This window comes from Enhydra lutris, unplaced genomic scaffold (assembly GCF_002288905.1).
Source record: "Enhydra lutris kenyoni isolate GAN:26980312 unplaced genomic scaffold, ASM228890v2 scaffoldscaffold47, whole genome shotgun sequence".
NCBI classification, from domain to species: domain Eukaryota; kingdom Metazoa; phylum Chordata; class Mammalia; order Carnivora; family Mustelidae; genus Enhydra; species Enhydra lutris.
In genome coordinates, this window is record NW_019154131.1 from 11,255,137 (window position 1) to 11,271,454 (window position 16,318).

The 16,318-nt window shown below is 45.1% G+C and overlaps 1 long non-coding RNA gene across 6 annotated transcripts; it reads left to right on the forward strand.

The window, feature by feature from the left end:
- Positions 1-310: 310 nt before the first annotated feature.
- On the forward strand, positions 311-16,104 carry LOC111156573. Of its 6 annotated transcripts, none has more exons than XR_002641224.1 (5): positions 311-394; positions 642-973; positions 2,142-3,066; positions 11,080-11,260; positions 13,921-16,104. It is a non-coding gene; the product is annotated as an uncharacterized LOC111156573 (long non-coding RNA). The 6 variants fall into 6 exon arrangements; XR_002641226.1 differs by lacking the exon at positions 311-394 and having other exon boundaries at positions 412-973; positions 13,921-14,048; positions 14,652-16,104; XR_002641223.1 differs by lacking the exon at positions 311-394 and having other exon boundaries at positions 412-973.
- Positions 16,105-16,318: the final 214 nt, after the last annotated feature.

Sequence of the window (16,318 nt, forward strand, 5' to 3'; positions counted from 1 at the left end):
GTTGAATTGCTTGTTAGCTCTGACCAACAACACTTTCAAGAATGGCTTGAGGCTCTCCGACAGGTCTTCAAATAAAAAAACTCTTTGACTCAAATAGATTTAATTATGTGGGACTTTAACTGTGTTTTCTCAAATTTGTTTGAATTTGACTAGAAGGTATTTTTAGTAGGGCAAATGATGAACATCCTGAGAAACACTGAACCTTGACATACTGACTTCAAAGCTGCTATCCTGATTTATTCCCCATGATTTGAGCAGCACAACCTCTGGCCTTGTCCAAAGGAGTAAATTTGTGAGGCTAGAGGTGGAATTTGTGGACCATGTTCAGTCCAACCAAGATGTTTGCAAAAAGTCCTTCAAGGAGTCAGCCTTTTGCAAATGGGAGGCCTCCAGGGTAAGCAAAGATGTTCATGAATTTCTGGGGTTCATTGGCAGCTGCCAACTGCTTCTTCAACACTTTGCTTTGTTTTTCACTCTGCACATTCCAGTAACTGATCATCTCGAGATCAGTAAGGAATTCACTGGGTCAGTCACAGCCAAGGCCTTCTGGTGTTCAGATATGTCTGTGCTAGAAAGAGTAACAGTCCCCCAAAGATGTCCCTGTTCTCGTCCCTGGAACCTGTGAATGTGTTCTCTTACAGGGCAAAAGGGACTTTCCTAAGGTGGTTAAGGATCTTGAGATGGTGAGATTATCCTGTATTATCTATGTGGGCCCAAATTAATCACAAGGGTCCTTATTAGAGGAAGACAAGAAGGCCAGAGGAGATCCATTGCAGGAAGCAGAAGTAGGCATGACATGCTCTGAAAATGGAGGAAGGGGCCTTGAGCCAAGGAATGTGGGGCAGGCTGCCTTCTAGAAACACAAAAGTGCAAGGAAATGCATTCTCCACCAGAGCCTCAGGAGGAGTACAACCCTGTCTACACGTTGATTTTAGCCTGGTGAGATTATTTTGGACTTCTGACTTCTAGAAATGTAAGTAATAGAGTTGTGTTGTTTTAAACTACTAAGTTTGTGGTAATTTGTTACAAGAAACTAATACAATGCCTGGGGCGCCTGAGTGGCTCAGTTGGTTAAATGTCGGTTAAATGTCTGTCTTCGGCTCAGTTATGATCCCAGTGTCCTGGGATTGAGCACCACGTGGAATTCTCTGCTCAGCGGGGAGCCCGCTTCTCCCGCTACCTGCTGCTCCCCAGCTTGTGCTTTCTTTCTCTTTCCATCAAATACATAAATAAATAAAATAAAAAAAAAAAAGGAACTAATACAATGCCTTAGTCCTGTCCTATCTCAAACTGGCCTAGACCCACCTAATCAAACCTAGAGTACCCCGTCTAAAAGGAGATTATTCTGAACTAGGAGGAGCCAACTCCTACCTCTGGGAAGCTGGGCCCCCTCTGAGGGCAGTTGCCCCTCTGGGAGTAAGAGTTATTGGCTGTTATCATGGCTGCCTCAAGGCATTGGGGGACTGACTCAAAGGACATGCTTGGACCACCAGAAGCAGGGACAGTTGAGACAGACTTAGGAATTCAGGTCCAGAACAGGGACTGCATCTAGATCAGGGACTGTGGGCCACTGTCTTTGATGGGTTTGATTTTAGTCCCTATTGCAGAAAGTCATGTGACCAAATTTGGCTATGCATCTTGGACTCAGCATGGAGAATGGGTATCTACCGTACATCATCTGGGCTTTAGAGCCCCCCAGAGATGGCCCTGGGAGGTCCCTCATGTTGACATGGCTTGCCCTTAGCTCTGGTACTCCACAGACAACCTCATGAAAACTGTCGTGTCTATCCTTTGCACAGACTCTATCTGCATCAGCTGTATTCTTTTTTTTTTTTTTTTTTTTTTTTAAGATCTTCTACCGGGATGCCTGGGTGGCTCAGTCAGTTAAGCAACTGCCTTTCAGCTCGGGTCATGATCCTGGGGTCCTGGGATCGAGTCCTGCATTGAGCTCCTGGCCTATGGATTCCCAAGGCACTCCTTGTTTTCTCTCTTTTTATTTGTTTGGGGTGGGAGGAGTAGAAGACATTGTTGGCTTTTTCATTCCATCCCTTGGTGGGCATCTTGGTTTCAGAGGATGATTTCAAAGCCTTTCCTCATAACTCGTCCCTGTCCAACCTCTTCTTCCCACACATTATGGCCAGGTGGAGATGATCAATCAGGACTAGAGCCCCATCTTTGCTGCTGTGCCTCCTAAGACTGTGTGATTCATTCACCAGTCTCACCAGAAAGGACCAGGGTCAGCGAGGTGGATGTGGTAAGCCAACTCTCCCCTCACATGGGAACCTATTGCTATTATAACTCCTTGTTAGATCTGAAGACACCCAAGCCCTGAACCACCAGAGCCGGAGTCCTAAAGATACACGGTGGTATTGGCTAGGCAGGGAGAATCAACCAGTCATCGACAATTACTCATCAACAGTTGCTCCTTTGTTTACATATAACACAGGTTCTCAGGCTGATAATCCAGACTCCTTCTCCCCAGGGTGTTTGGTGACAGTGAGAGATTCATAAAAAGGCTATTGTAGGCGTGTGGTCTTCAGTCCTCACTCCTTCCCTGCCCTGCATCTCCTCCTGTTGACCTCCTGTGCCTTAGTTTCACTTTCCGCTTGACCTACTCTTGGATCTTGGTCCTCTTTAATTCATACATTGTGGTTTTTTGCTTGTCACCTGACAAGAAGGGACATCCCACTTCTGCCCATTCCTAGGCTCCCACGAAACTGGACAGGGATATTCCCTGGCCTCGGAAGATAAGACAGAGTTGACAATGCAGTAGTTAGGAAAATCATTGAAATTGGAGACCTAACTGGGTGCCATGGTCTGAATGGTGTCTGTCCCAAATTATCCAAATGCTTATCTCCAACATGATGGACTTAGGAGATGATTAGGTCATGAGATTGGAGCCCTCATGAATGGGACTCATGCCCTTATGAAAGAGGTTCCAGAGCGATTTCTTGGCACCTTCCCCTACGTAAGGACACAGCAAGAAGTCAGCAGTCTCTAACCCAGAAGAGGATGCTCAACAGACCGTGCCAGCACCCTGATCTTGGATGTCTCCCCTCCAGAACGGTGAGAAATAAATCCCCACGGTTTATAAGCTACCCGGTCTGTGGTAATTTGTTACAGTGGCCCCAAGGGGCTAAGACACTGGGTGAAAGGAGAAAGTTAGAAATGCGGTTTCACTGGATAAAAGGAGATATTAATTGAAGCATTCATGAAAATGTTTGTCATCTACATTTAATTGCTCTGTAGCATAAAACAATTATGTATGTTGGTAAATATGTATTATATTAAGATATTGTCACTTTAGATTTCCCCAATTAACCCTCTGCAAGATTAGTCAGCCTCCCTAATTTATTGCTCGTGTAGCATGGTCATCTGTTTCCAGCCTCGAAAATTAGCGGGCATATTCCTCGGGCTTATGAGCTCTCAGTTCTATGCCTTGACATTGTGCCTGGAGATACAGAGCAGAGGTAGTTTGGTGGTTTCTCAGCCCAAGGTTGAGTAAACAGATGTCCCGGAGTTGATTTTACCCAGAATAATTGCATACAAAGAGCACAAATGTTTAATTAATCAGGAATCTTGTGCTTATTATCTTTTCACTGGGTTTCCACTGATAATGACCCAGAGGAAAATTCTTTTCCTTTGTGTGAATGATATTTTATTTAAAGGTTTTCATTTCATCATCTGATTTCCTTCCCCTTTCTAGTGAGGGAGAGGGGGAGGGGTCGCGTGAACCAACACCTGTGCCAGCCACAAAAGGGGGCCACCCCCAAGCTCCTGACCGCAGAGAGACAGGGGCGCGGCTGGATGGAGGGCACTTGCACGACCCAAGTCAGCCTCGGAACCGTGCGGAAGTCAGAATAATTTACTATTCTATATTCACTCGATGCAAACTTCCTTTCCCCCAGTCAAAGTTGGACGGAAAGAAAGGGAGTTACGGAAAGGGCTGACACGCGAGAAAATGGGAAGACAGTTGCGAATGAAATGAGGTTTGAGTTTTCAAGACTTAACGTTGCAGTTCCGGGCTGGCTCGCTAATGAAGGACCTACTCCCCTAACCTGCCGCTCGGCACAAAACACTAATCAGGGCATTGTTTGCATTAAAGGGCTGAGTTTTCCGGTGGGTAATCATCGGGGAAACCCAGTCAAGGGCGAACAAGGACGGCGGCCCTGATTAATTAAACATCTGCACCAGGGCTAAAAGCGAGACTAACCCTGTTGGTCGGACACGAGCTACTGCTATTAATGGCACTCGTGGAACCGGGCAAGCGCTGTTTGCTAAAATCCCCTGTCTGGAAAGCTCTGCATTCAGGGCAGATCAGGTTATGTCTTTCTCTACTATTTCGGCTTCTTCCTGTGTCCCTAGGTATCAGGGATTCTGGGCAGGGCAGTGGTGTATGTAGCTTATCTCCTCAAGGAGAGAGTGGCCTCTGAGCTAGCCTTGAAGCACAGATGGAAGTTGGAAACGTGCAGATCTGGGGGAAAGCCAGTCTGGGAAGGGCATTCCAGGGAGGGGGACCTGGGTGGACAAAGGCAGGATGTCTGCAACTGTAGAGTGTGTGTCTCGACAGTTATGAGGTCTGGTCCGATTGGAGCCCAGGGGCTGTAAAGGTTAGTGGGAAGCAGCGTTGCAAAGATAAGGTTGATCGCCAGCTGGTGGAAATAGACGTTCATTCTGAAAGCCATCGGAGGACCTACTGGAAGCTTCTTGGGTGGAGAGTGGCAAGACCAGAAGGGTGTTTCCAGAAGATGATGTAGAGTAGTGAGGAGGGTGGACGAATGAGTAGGAGGGTGGGAGGGTCATTCCTTGGCTGAGGCCTCTGCTACTGTCACCAGAAGCCGCTACTTTGTGCTGAGACCTGCTCCCAGCCCGTGACTCAGCGCCGCAGGGATGCAGGGACCCTGACTCCTCTGATGGGTGACTAGCTCCAGCACCTCCAGAAGTTTCCATCAGACTGCACTGCCGGCCAAGGGGTTTCTCTCCTCTTCACAGGGTCATACGTGCCCGGCTGTCCCACAGCTCTGCCAGCCTCTCTTGGCGCCTCCCCCATCTTCTCTCATAGGCCTCCGCCCTCATACAGCTTTGCATGTCGGATCCCATCCCGACATCTGCTTCTTGGAGGATGTACCTGTCTTGGTGTTAGTCTTGGACCGAGGTGCCTGTGTCCAAATGGAAGTTGTTAGGAGCCGGCTGGGGAAAGCACAAGATTTGTAGCTGCGGAATAGGAACCAGGGAAGGCTGTACAGCAGCGGGGGGCAAGAGAGAGGATTTGGAAGGGGCAGAATGTTCGGGTTTGGCTTTAGCTTCACTTTGCCCTCAGTGAAGAAGACACATAAAATAAATCATGTGTGATACATGAAAAAATGCCCACATTGCTTGCCAGGTTTCGATCTTATGATGTGTTTTTCAGGCAGCTGGGATGTCGCTGCTCCGTCCTGGTTGAAGAACTTTGTTTTAAAGGACTTAGATAGGGATGGTAAATAGACTCTGCAGAAGAAGTCTGATAAATTGGTAGTGACCTTGGGGGGCTGTGCTCCAAAGGGCTGTGCAGCCATGCGGAAGGCACTGGGATTGATTAATGTGGTCTGTTATAGTTGAGGGAGTAGAGGCAGTGGGCTGAGGGCTAGCCTTAGACAGCCCAGCCCGTGGTGGTGATCTCTTAAAGGCAGCATCTTGTGCCCAAAAGGAGGCTGTTGGTATAATCGGGGGAAGAAGCAAGAGGGCCTGAAACAGCTGGGAAAGGAAAAGATCAGGACGTAAATATGAGAATCACAGAACTAGAGGGAGTAAGACTGGGGAATCAAATAGGGCACGAGGTAAAGGAGAAGAATCAGGTAAGATTCTGAGGTTTCCATTGCTGGTGTGTGTGTGTGTGTGTAACTAATCAGACCATACGCTCCTCACCACCTGGGACGGGTAACTTGAGTCTCCCTCCAAGCACCTGGTGGCATCACCATCAGTCTTTTTTTTGATGATCATTAGGCTCACGTGCAGGTTTTTTATACGGACGGAACGTTGGGCAGAGATTGGTTCTATTGCCTTCATTCAACTCTAATCATTCAAATGCCCAGATTCACGTTTAGTTATACACATGTTTGTTCTTTATAGGTCCAGAAGTATATCGGAATTCCATCTGTTCTGTAGTCACTTCAGAAAAGCTCCAAGCACGTCGCCCACCGTCAACTTGCATTATTCCATTTCTCTTTACTGGAAAGAGAATGTATTGATTTAAAGTGGGTTTAGATCAAGAATACGAACAACACTTGGTATTCAAGAGTACCCATCTGCACCGTTGTGTTAAGGACAAAAGAACATCTGTTTGGCCCTGCCTCACAGCAGGAGGCCCCATGCTTGGTCAGGCGTGCCCCCACAGGGAGGGAAGGGGGTGACAGAGGCTCTGGGGTTCGTCACCACAGAATTCAGAGGACTGACTCACTTCCCTTCCTGAGATGCCGGCCATGGTTTGTGGTGGTGGCTCACCACACTGGCGAGGCTCTTGCCTTTCCTGCCTTTCCTGCCTTTCCTATTCCATGTGATCTTGTCCAAAGGTGCCAGCTCCTGGCTTTCCAACTTGGGGACGCATACATTTTTTCAAGAGGGCGGAGGAAAAGTCAACATGAAGATTAATGGACTTCAAAGCAGGGAGAGAACAAAAATACTGGAAATTTCTGCCCATGATTCAATTTTCAGGGGCACAAGCATACCCTGGAGACAAGGAGGAGAACCAAATCTAGTTTTAAGGCCAGAGCCTTGGGTTTAAGAGATCATTTAGAGAACTCACTGAAGGCTACACAGCCGTGAAAGTAATTGCTGAATTCTGCCCTGTCCATATTCTCTCTCTCTCTTCTCTCTCTCTCCTTTCCTCCCACCCCCTCTTTTTTAATGGTGGTGGGCCTTAGCTTTAAAATGAAGTTTAAGTTTAAGAGAATTCATTTAAAAATATGTTCTTTAGCCTACATTTATAAAAATAATTTCCCCCAACTGGAACTCTAACATATGTTCCACATATGTGGCAATGCTATTGTACAACATGCTATTTCTGAATACCACACAAAAGTAAAATCCTAATTTAATTTTAAGTAGCATGGGAAATTTCTAGTGAAGAGCAAATTCGTTATTTCACACCAGAAGAATTTTGAAAAAGGCCCGGTACAAACCTAACATTAGGCATTAGGTGATGGATAGGTAGCCTGCTCCTCATTGTCTATGTCGGTAATATCCAGCCCAGCTCTAAGTCACACTGTTTATTGTGATATGCTAAATTACCCGAATCTGTCCTACCTCGATTTCTCTCTCAAAATCTCAAATTGTTGCCAGAGAACTGCTCTTTCAACTGGATCTGGGCCGGGCTTTGGGGAAATTGGACGGTCAGTTAAGTTAATCACAGGTGTGAATTCCTTGTGGGTCCCCAGAGGACAGCCCATAGAATGTGTTTCCCAGCTGTAAGAGGTACCCTGAATTCTAGTACATACCCACTTCTTGAGGGGAGAGGATGATCCCTGGCTGCCAAACAGGGCCATTTTTGTAATGGCTTGATTGGGTAAAACGTGTTTCGGTGGAATAGATACCACGTACCATGACCATGCCTTCAACCCTTGAGTTGGGTGAGGAGATGGTGGACTCATGGGGCTCAGCTGTATAGACAGCCCATAAACCAGGTAGGGACTGAACTTGCCCTTTGTTGGTGACAACTGCTTACTCTCCAGCAGGAGGAACTTAGCCAATGCCTCTCAATTTGCAAAATGGCACCAAACTGGCCCCCAGAGAAACATTATCAAAGGCCTTTTTTGTCTTAGAATGCATCGGTGCTGAGGAAGGGAATGTTATGCATGGCATGCATGGATGGTCTTTGAACCCACCCAAGTCCAAACCTCATTTTCTCTCTGGGAGAGAGGAAGGGGGCAGGAGACGGAGCCAAGAGGCCAAGATGCTGCCAACATTCAAGTGGGAAGGGCCCTCCTCTGGAATGAGTATGCTGGCAGAGGAATGGGGCAGAGGAATGAATTTTAGAAATGTTGTGGTGAACGAGACACTGAGATTTATTTTAAAATGAAAGACTTATGAAAATAACCTGGTACCAGAGGAAAAAGAGACTTGAGGGTTGAAACAGATCATGGTTGGGGGAGCTGGGATGACGTGGAGTGCAGGAGAATGATATGGCAGGGAGGAGAAGGTGAGGGGCCAAGAAGAGAGTCCCCAGGAAGGTGCAGGGGAGGGGGCATGGGCTGCCGATCTGGAGGCGGTCTTCTCTTCTTGCTGCCACCTTGGTCTCCATGACCTGGCAATTGGTTTCTTCTGTGGAGGGAAGGGGGAACTGAGACCCACTGGCGCAAAGCACAGAAGACTACCCAGGCTAGGAGAGGCAGACAAGGAATTTAATGAGAGGGTAGGCGGTGGTTCCCAGACCTGAGGAAGAGATGAGGATGAGGGTAGCTGCAGGGGTGCAGTGAAGCAGGAAATGATGGACAGGCTGATCAGGACCTGGAGCCCAGCTTTCATTAGCTCTGAAAGTTTTCTCTCTCGGTGTTGCTCCTGCCCCAATCCCAGAAGGGCAATTCCACATGGTCTGGCTTGGGTCATGTTCTCAGCTGTTGGCCAGAGGAGGGCACCCAAACCATGAGCAATGGCAGAGAGGTTCTCCAGGAAAGAACTGAGGTGCTGTGATCAGAGAAAGAGGGAATAGTAGCTGGGCAAGCAAGAACACAAGCGCCCACTGCACAGGGTGACGACAAAGCCACCACAAGACCTTGTCTCGGGTTCCATGGGATCATGGAAGGAAGGGTTTAATAACACATCTGATGTTGTTACCTCATTTATTTCTCACAATTACCCTGAGAGGGAGAGAAAACCAACTGAGGACTCAAGAAATATCTCAGGACTCATAGCACCTTGGACCGACATCCGGTCATGGGTCCCCACGGCAAGTGTGCCTTCTGGTTCTCTGTGGTGCCCACACAGGGAGCTTCCTTGGGCAGGGGGAGTGGAATGGACTTTTCCAGCCCGAAGCCGTCCCAGAGCTCTGGGTGAGTCTGCACAGAAGAGTCTTTTCATCTAAACTTCTTAATATAAACTTGAAGCCCGAGTGCCTATCTCATATTTAAATATTTTCAGGAATGCTAGAAGGTGGGGGGAACTTCCACCCAGAATCATTTCTGGAAAGAACTACCTGGGGAAAGGAAGGTCTCATGTGCCAAGCTCGGTCCTTCTCTTTTGGCCACTGCAGAGCACCTCCTTGTTTCTGCATCGAGATGTTTGGCTCCAGTTGTTACATTGCTGGGTTCCCACCGACAGTCCCTCTGCGAGCCTCACCCCCCCTCCCATGATGAGATGCAAAGATTTAACGGTTTCCAGAGGGAGGCTACCTAATTTGACACACATTTGACACACACATTTGACACATTCCACACGTTCTTGGGCTTGAATAACACCACCTGTAAGCTGGTGAGATAGTGTGTTCAACGTGTGGTAACCCAGGAAGCTGCCCTTTTCACCCGGTTGTGGGAAGGGTGGTCTCACACATTTTTTCCACAGTAATTTGATTTCATCTGAGAACAACTGCAGGAGCTACTGTTGGGAAAGCAACCCAAGGTTCAATGTCGAGGTCATTATTAGTATTAGATGTTTCAGATCTGTGACATAGTTGAGTTCTAGTATACTCATCAAGGAAGCATCCTGTGAGGACTTCTATCAGAATTGGCAGGGGTCCAGCATTTCACCATCAGGATGGTGCCCCCATCCTGGGCAACAGGTGTTTTGAGTGTTTTGAAAAGCCCTAACAGCCCAAACTTTGCCTAACAAAGCTTCTCTGTGCCCTGAGTTCTTTTCCAGGCTATGGGTTTTATTCTCCAGGGTTTTTACTTGTGGAGTCCTTTTGGTATTCAGGTACTGTGGGACCAAAGGTTAGCTTGGGCTATGAGGTTCAATCTTCCTCTCCCACAAGCCAATCTTAGTAACACAATTTGAGTAGAAATATGCAAACACAGTTTCAGATCAAGTCTGCTAGCCTCCATCTTTCAGCCAGATGGCCACCCCTAAGACTTTTTCTGAAGAAAGTTTGGAGACTTCCTTAGGAGGGTGAAAATAATGAGTAGTACATTCAGAATAGAGAAATCTTGGGCACAGCAGCGTTCTGTAAGGAGAATGCTTTCTTAGCTCCCAAATTTTGTCTGCAGCTCTCAGCTAATCCAAATATCTATTTATAATAGCATTTGGAGAGACCCTTAAACTTGGGTTTTAAAAACCAAAAGAAATATTAAGAAGAAATCCACAGGACAATTTGAATGATGTATGTTTTAATACATAATTAAGATGGATATTATTATACACAAAAAAGTAACACAGTGGTTCCCTTAAAAATTTTTTTTTTCAGTTCCTTCCCCTTAAATCCCTTATGTAGGTAAGGCTAAGAGAATGGTCTTTGTTTCTGTAGGGTGTGCTTTATCTTAATGTAACAGCCCAAGTTCATGGTGATACCCTACTGTGAGGGTCTGTGTGGGATGTCACCACCTGTGACAGGGCTCTTATTAATGAGCTGCAGAACATACTCTATCTTGGTATATAGTCTATGTCAAAGTCCATACCAAGTTCTGAGCCTTAAAGAGGTTCCTTTCCTCTGGCTTTCTTTGCTGACTGTGTGCTTCAAGTTACTTATTTCTCTGGGAAAGATTTCTCTTTTCCTTAGCATGGCCTTAGATCTTTCTGTTTCTCTTTGAATGCCTTCTGTCTACTGCCTCTGTGTGCTGCTTTATCTCTTTATTGCAGGGTGGAGGAAGTGTTTGATATTTTGTTCCAACAAAAATTTTTGGAATATCTATTAGATCAGCCAGTGGGCTAGGTTGCTATGTGAAAGAGTAAGTTCCAAATTTAATCTGAGCTGAAAACAAATTCCACTGTTATGCAGAAGCATGCTCACCTTGATCTCTTCTGGGCACTCTCCCAGGTTACAACAGCTCAGACTCTACCCCTTAACAATTTTATGCCCACAATAGAGGCTAAAGAATCACCAAGAAGTATGGGAAAACTCACTGTTGCAGAGATGCTAATTATTTCCTCCAACGATCATTTCCTTCCTTTTTCCAGGCCTCTAGAGAAATTGTCTCCAAAAACTGCCCAAAAGGGAGTTCCCTAAGTGCTTTGAGACCCTGTTACTGTCTACAGCTTACTGCATTGGATGTGGATTCCTCACCCAAGATAAGCCAAACGCATGTAGCCTAAAGATGCAGCGACTACATAAGTTGTCTTGGAAACTTGAATTGGAAAGGTAACTAATTGTGAAAGCAGAGGCCTACATTCTGTGGCCTCGGTGATGGGAGAGATGCAGGCACTGCCAAGCAAGCCATTAGCACAGGGAGACAACAAAGGGATTTGTCTGTCTTAACCAGAAAACTGTGTACAAAGAAAAGCCTCTGAATTGTGAATCAAGAATTCTGAACCAAGAACCTAACTCCTTACTTTGGTTTGAAGCTTGGATTTATGCTATGTATGTGGTCTAAGAATATTTGAGATGAGATACTAACATAAAAATGTGATTCTAGGCCCTGATGTCATACAGTCATGAACCAAACACAAAACTCCATTGAGTCATACCCTCAGCTCAGGCCACAGAGAGTTCCTGTAAGCAAAGCCACACTGAAGATAAGCTCACCCTCCCAAATTACAAAATATATTAGGAAACAGTCCTCATGACAGAAAGTCAACAGATAGAACATACAGCAGGATTAGATTCCCAGTAACTTCAGACAGTAGATCTGTCATAAAAGCATTATAAATATGTTTAAAATGATTAGAAACATAAAATAAGAAATTGAAAATATAACAAACATACAAGATATCATGTAAAAAGAGACTACAGAGCCAAAAAAGAAAAAAAATTAAAAATAGAAGTAATAACGTAGTCATTAATTTTAATGGATTAGATATAGCTAAAGAGAAAATTAATGAGCTGGAAGAGAGGTCTGATTCCAATTCAGAATGCATCACAAAGACATAAATGTGTAGGAGAGTGATTAAAGATATGGAAGATAAAATGAGAAATAATATGATTTTCAAACAGAGGATAGAGAATGACAGAGAAGGAACAGTTCAAGAGAAAAGGGCTGAGCACTTTTTATAATGGTTAAAAGATAAAAATCACAAGATTCAGGAAGCTATGAAGTCAGCAATGAGCTGACTAAATAAGAATAAATCCAAACCATAAGTCCACTGTAATGAAAATGAGGAACACCAAAGCCATAAAAAGTTCTTAAAGCAAACACAGAGAAAAGACATATTTCCTACAAAGGAAATATGATTAGACAGGCGGCAGATTTTTCAACAGAAACAACAGAAACTAAAAGTCAGTAATATACCCAAAACAGGAATAGAAACTGTCACTTCATTAACTACTTAAATTATTATTGAACAACACAGATGAAATTAAATTTTGTTTTAGTTACCAAAGACTTTCATGAAGGAGTTTTTTGTTTTGTTTTTGTTTTTGTTTTCATTTTTAAGATTTTATTTATTTGAGAGAGAAAGAGAATGATTAGGGGACAGGGGTAGAGGGAGAAGCAGGCTCCCCATGGAGCAGGGAGCCTGAGGCAAGGCTCAATCCCAGGACCCTGGGGTCATGACATGATATCAAGGCAGATGCTTAACTGACTGAGCCTCCCAGGTGCCCCTTTTATGAAGGAGTTTCTAAAAGATTTATTTCAAGTAGAAGAAAATTGAACCAAAAGGAAAGAAATGAAATTCAAGAAAGGTTAGTAAACTTACTACCTGTAGAAAATAACAATAATGTTGACAGATTTTAAGGATGCAGAGAATGTGTAATTGAAATGTTGGACAACAAAAATATGGAAGAAGGGTAGGAGAAGATTGGAGATCTGAATATTGGTAGATGGGTAGAAATGCTGACTTATTTTATACATTCTGAAGTCAAGTGTGTGTGACAAAAATGTACGGGTAACATCCAAACAGGTAGTATGTATATGCAGACATACAAATGAGCAGAGAAAACAAAGGTAAAAGAAGGAAAAAGACCTATCAGGCCAAAAAAAAAAAAAAAAAAAAAAAAGAATTACATTTTTACCAGAATTTAGGGCAAGATTAATGATTAGGGACAGATTGTTCTAAAATATAACAATACTAATATGTTCCTAATAGCCTCAAATAAGAGACAACTGTTAAATTTACAGGAGGAATTGTCAAATATACAATCACAGTAATGTTTTAACACTACTCTTCAGTTAGGTAAAGCAAATTTTAAAAATTAGTGAGAAGACTTGAATAAACTATTTTTGTAGTGATGGTGACAAGTTGCCTAAATAGTACTTCTTTTTTTTTTTTTTAAGATTTTATTTATTTATTTGACAGACAGAAATCATAAGTAGACGGAGAGGCAGGCAGAGAGAGAGAGGAGGAAGCAGGCTCCCCGCTGAGCAGAGAGCCAGATGCGGGGCTCGATCCCAGGACCCTGGGATCATGACCTGAGCCGAAGGCAGAGGCTTTAACCACTGAGCCACCAGGCGCCCCTAAATAGTACTTCTGATTCCAGTTCTGAGAGATGTAGGATCATTCTACCTGAAATTCCTTTGGGAAGGCAAACTTCCAAAAGGACACTTTTTTATGGAAAGGAGGGATCCGAATTCTCTAACCTTTCACCTGTGCCTGGCTCCCTCCTGTGGATGAGACCCATTCCAGCCCTGCTTCGAGGACTGGCTGATTTTGGCGTGTGAATCCGGCTGACTGTTAACATACCTTGGCTGCGATTTTTTTTTCCCTTCTGCTTTTTAAATTAGTGCAAGCTGGTATAGCTTCGGGATTCTTTGCACGCCGCCGAGGCAGCAGAAAGTCACGTGCGTTAGTTAAGGTGCCCGCTAAACTGCTGTCACAAAGACACTAAAAAACACAGGGGCGCAGATGAGGTTATTTCTCTCCCAGGGAACATCCAGACGCCGGCGGGCAGTGCCGGGCAGGCAGGTGGCGCTGCTCCACAAAATCCTCCAGCTTCCTTCTACTTTTTGGTGTCCTCTTCATCCGCCCATCTGCCCTTCTAGCCCCAGGGAAGGGTGAGTAGCTCCTTTACAGAGATGTCACCCAACATTTGCACACGTCACTTGGAATCACTTCCCTCTGGCTGGACCTTCGTCCCAGGGCCACTCTGAGCTGCAGGGGAGCTTGGGAAATAACTGTGTGCGGCTGGGCAGCCATCTTTCTTGTTCCTCAGTACGTGGGGGTTTTGGGGTCATTCTGTTGCTGGAAGGGAAGAGATTAGAATGGGTAACGGAAGGAAACGAGCAGGGGCAGCGGTAGCTCAAATCTTTATTCCCAGTCACAGCACCATTCATTACACGTGAGGGACACTGGAACCTGTCATGACTTCAGTTTTTCCATTTAGAAAAAAAGGATCTCAGAGTTGTTATTAATGGCAATCAAGACGTAGAGAGTGAAAACGAGGGCTCCCAGGGTTCTCTGTGGGTCCCTGGCCCTGTAGTTCCTTGTCTGCGCAGAGCAGAGATCCCAGGCGGGCACACAGTGCATTGCAGGGTCATGCGGGCTGTTGGGAGTGAGGGGGCAATGGCCGACCAGCTCCTGCCTCTGGCTGCTTTGCCTGGAGCCCCTCTTTCCTTCTCCTGATCTCCCCTTCCCTCTCTCCCACCTCCCCACTGCAGGGATCCTGCGGATTGATGGACTGTCACCTGGAAGGTGGAGGCAGACCCCAGATCTCTGTGTTCTTAAAGGAAAGAAGGATTAATGAGCTCCTTAGAGTTGTCTGTGGGCTGGAGCTCATCTCGGTGCCTGCTCCGGCTGGGACAGCGTACTGCCAAGAGAAAGGCAGGCAGCTACAAAGCTTTGGTCATGCTGCCCCTTGTGTGACCTGTCAGGTCTTGTCTGTGATCGGCTGTGCTGGTTGGTGCAGGTCACACGCTGAGCTCTTCCCAGGAATCTGATTGTTTGCAGTTGTAAAGTGCAGGAGCTTGGATCTGTCCGGGCAGAGGGTTAAATCATGGAGTGTTTTACAAGGGCAGCTATAGGGAATGTCTTGTTTTCTCCTTATATGGCTATTTTTCTCAGTCCAGAATCCCAGGGTGTATTTTACGTGGTTGAAATACACAAATGGAGTCATAGTCTTAGCCAAACATGCTATGTGGCTTTAAAATTAACAAGCCTCTCTCTACTTCTGTATCCCAAACACACATTCACATGCACCATTTCCGTTGAGACCGTGGAAAGCTACTCCTTCCTTTTTAGCCAAAAATATTCAATGGGGTGGATTTCTACAATTCTGTTGCTTTATGTGGGAGAAAGATTTCTTTGGATCAGAGTAGTTTTGCAAGCGTGTGGGTCAAGTTTAAGTAGCAAGTTTTTAATGAGTCGCTACCATATGTGATGTGCTGCCTTCACTGGCTCTGGATGTATGGGCAGAATGGGGGCACCAAACGTTAACATATAAAAAGGAAAGATGTTTAATGATGATTCAAGACGACACTAGTCAGAAGGCAGTGCGGGGTGAGAGAGAGCATGAGCTTGCCACAGGCGCTCAGGGGAAGGAGAAATCTGTTCAGACTGCGGTGATCAGGGCAACTTTGATGGAAGAAGTGGAGGTTTGAATTAGTTGGATTTGGTTAGGTCAGGGGGAGAGGAAGAGGCATTTTCGTGGTGGAGACCTGAAGAAAAATGCTAAGGAGAGACAATGAAGGGAATTTTAAAAGAGGAGAGCGAATAATCCAGAGTGGCTAAAGCAAATAATTCATGTAGGAGAAGAGGCACTTTGGGTGGGAAAGGTAGATGAAGGCTGGAGTTGGCCTGGGAAGTCAAGCTGGAGCTGCGATTTTTACTGCATGATAAAGTGGAGACATTGAGGGCTTTGGGGTATTTATTTTGATCTGAACCGCTCTGGGCACCAGGATTCTCAATAATTTCTGTCTCCAAAGCTTATTTTTCTTTTTGGCTATCTCATCAAATATGACAATCTAGAACATTAAGATTTAAATTTTTTTCAAAAAAAATTTAAAAAAATTTTTTAATTTTTTAAAAAATTAAAAATAGGAACCGGAACAAGAACAGGAACAGGCTGAGCTGGAAGCCTGATACAGGGCTTGATCCCAGGACCCCGAGATCATGACCCGAGCCGAAGGCAGATGCTTAAATGAATGAGCCATCCAGGCATCCCTAAGATTGTATTAATTAAATATGACCTTTAGGTATTAAAAGTAAGACTTTTTACCAAGAGTTCCTTAATGGTGATTTCATAAATGAGACATGCAGTGTTTATTATTGAATACAATTCTTGGCCATACCTTCTGGAACACAAACTATGAACTAAGGTTTTGCAGGG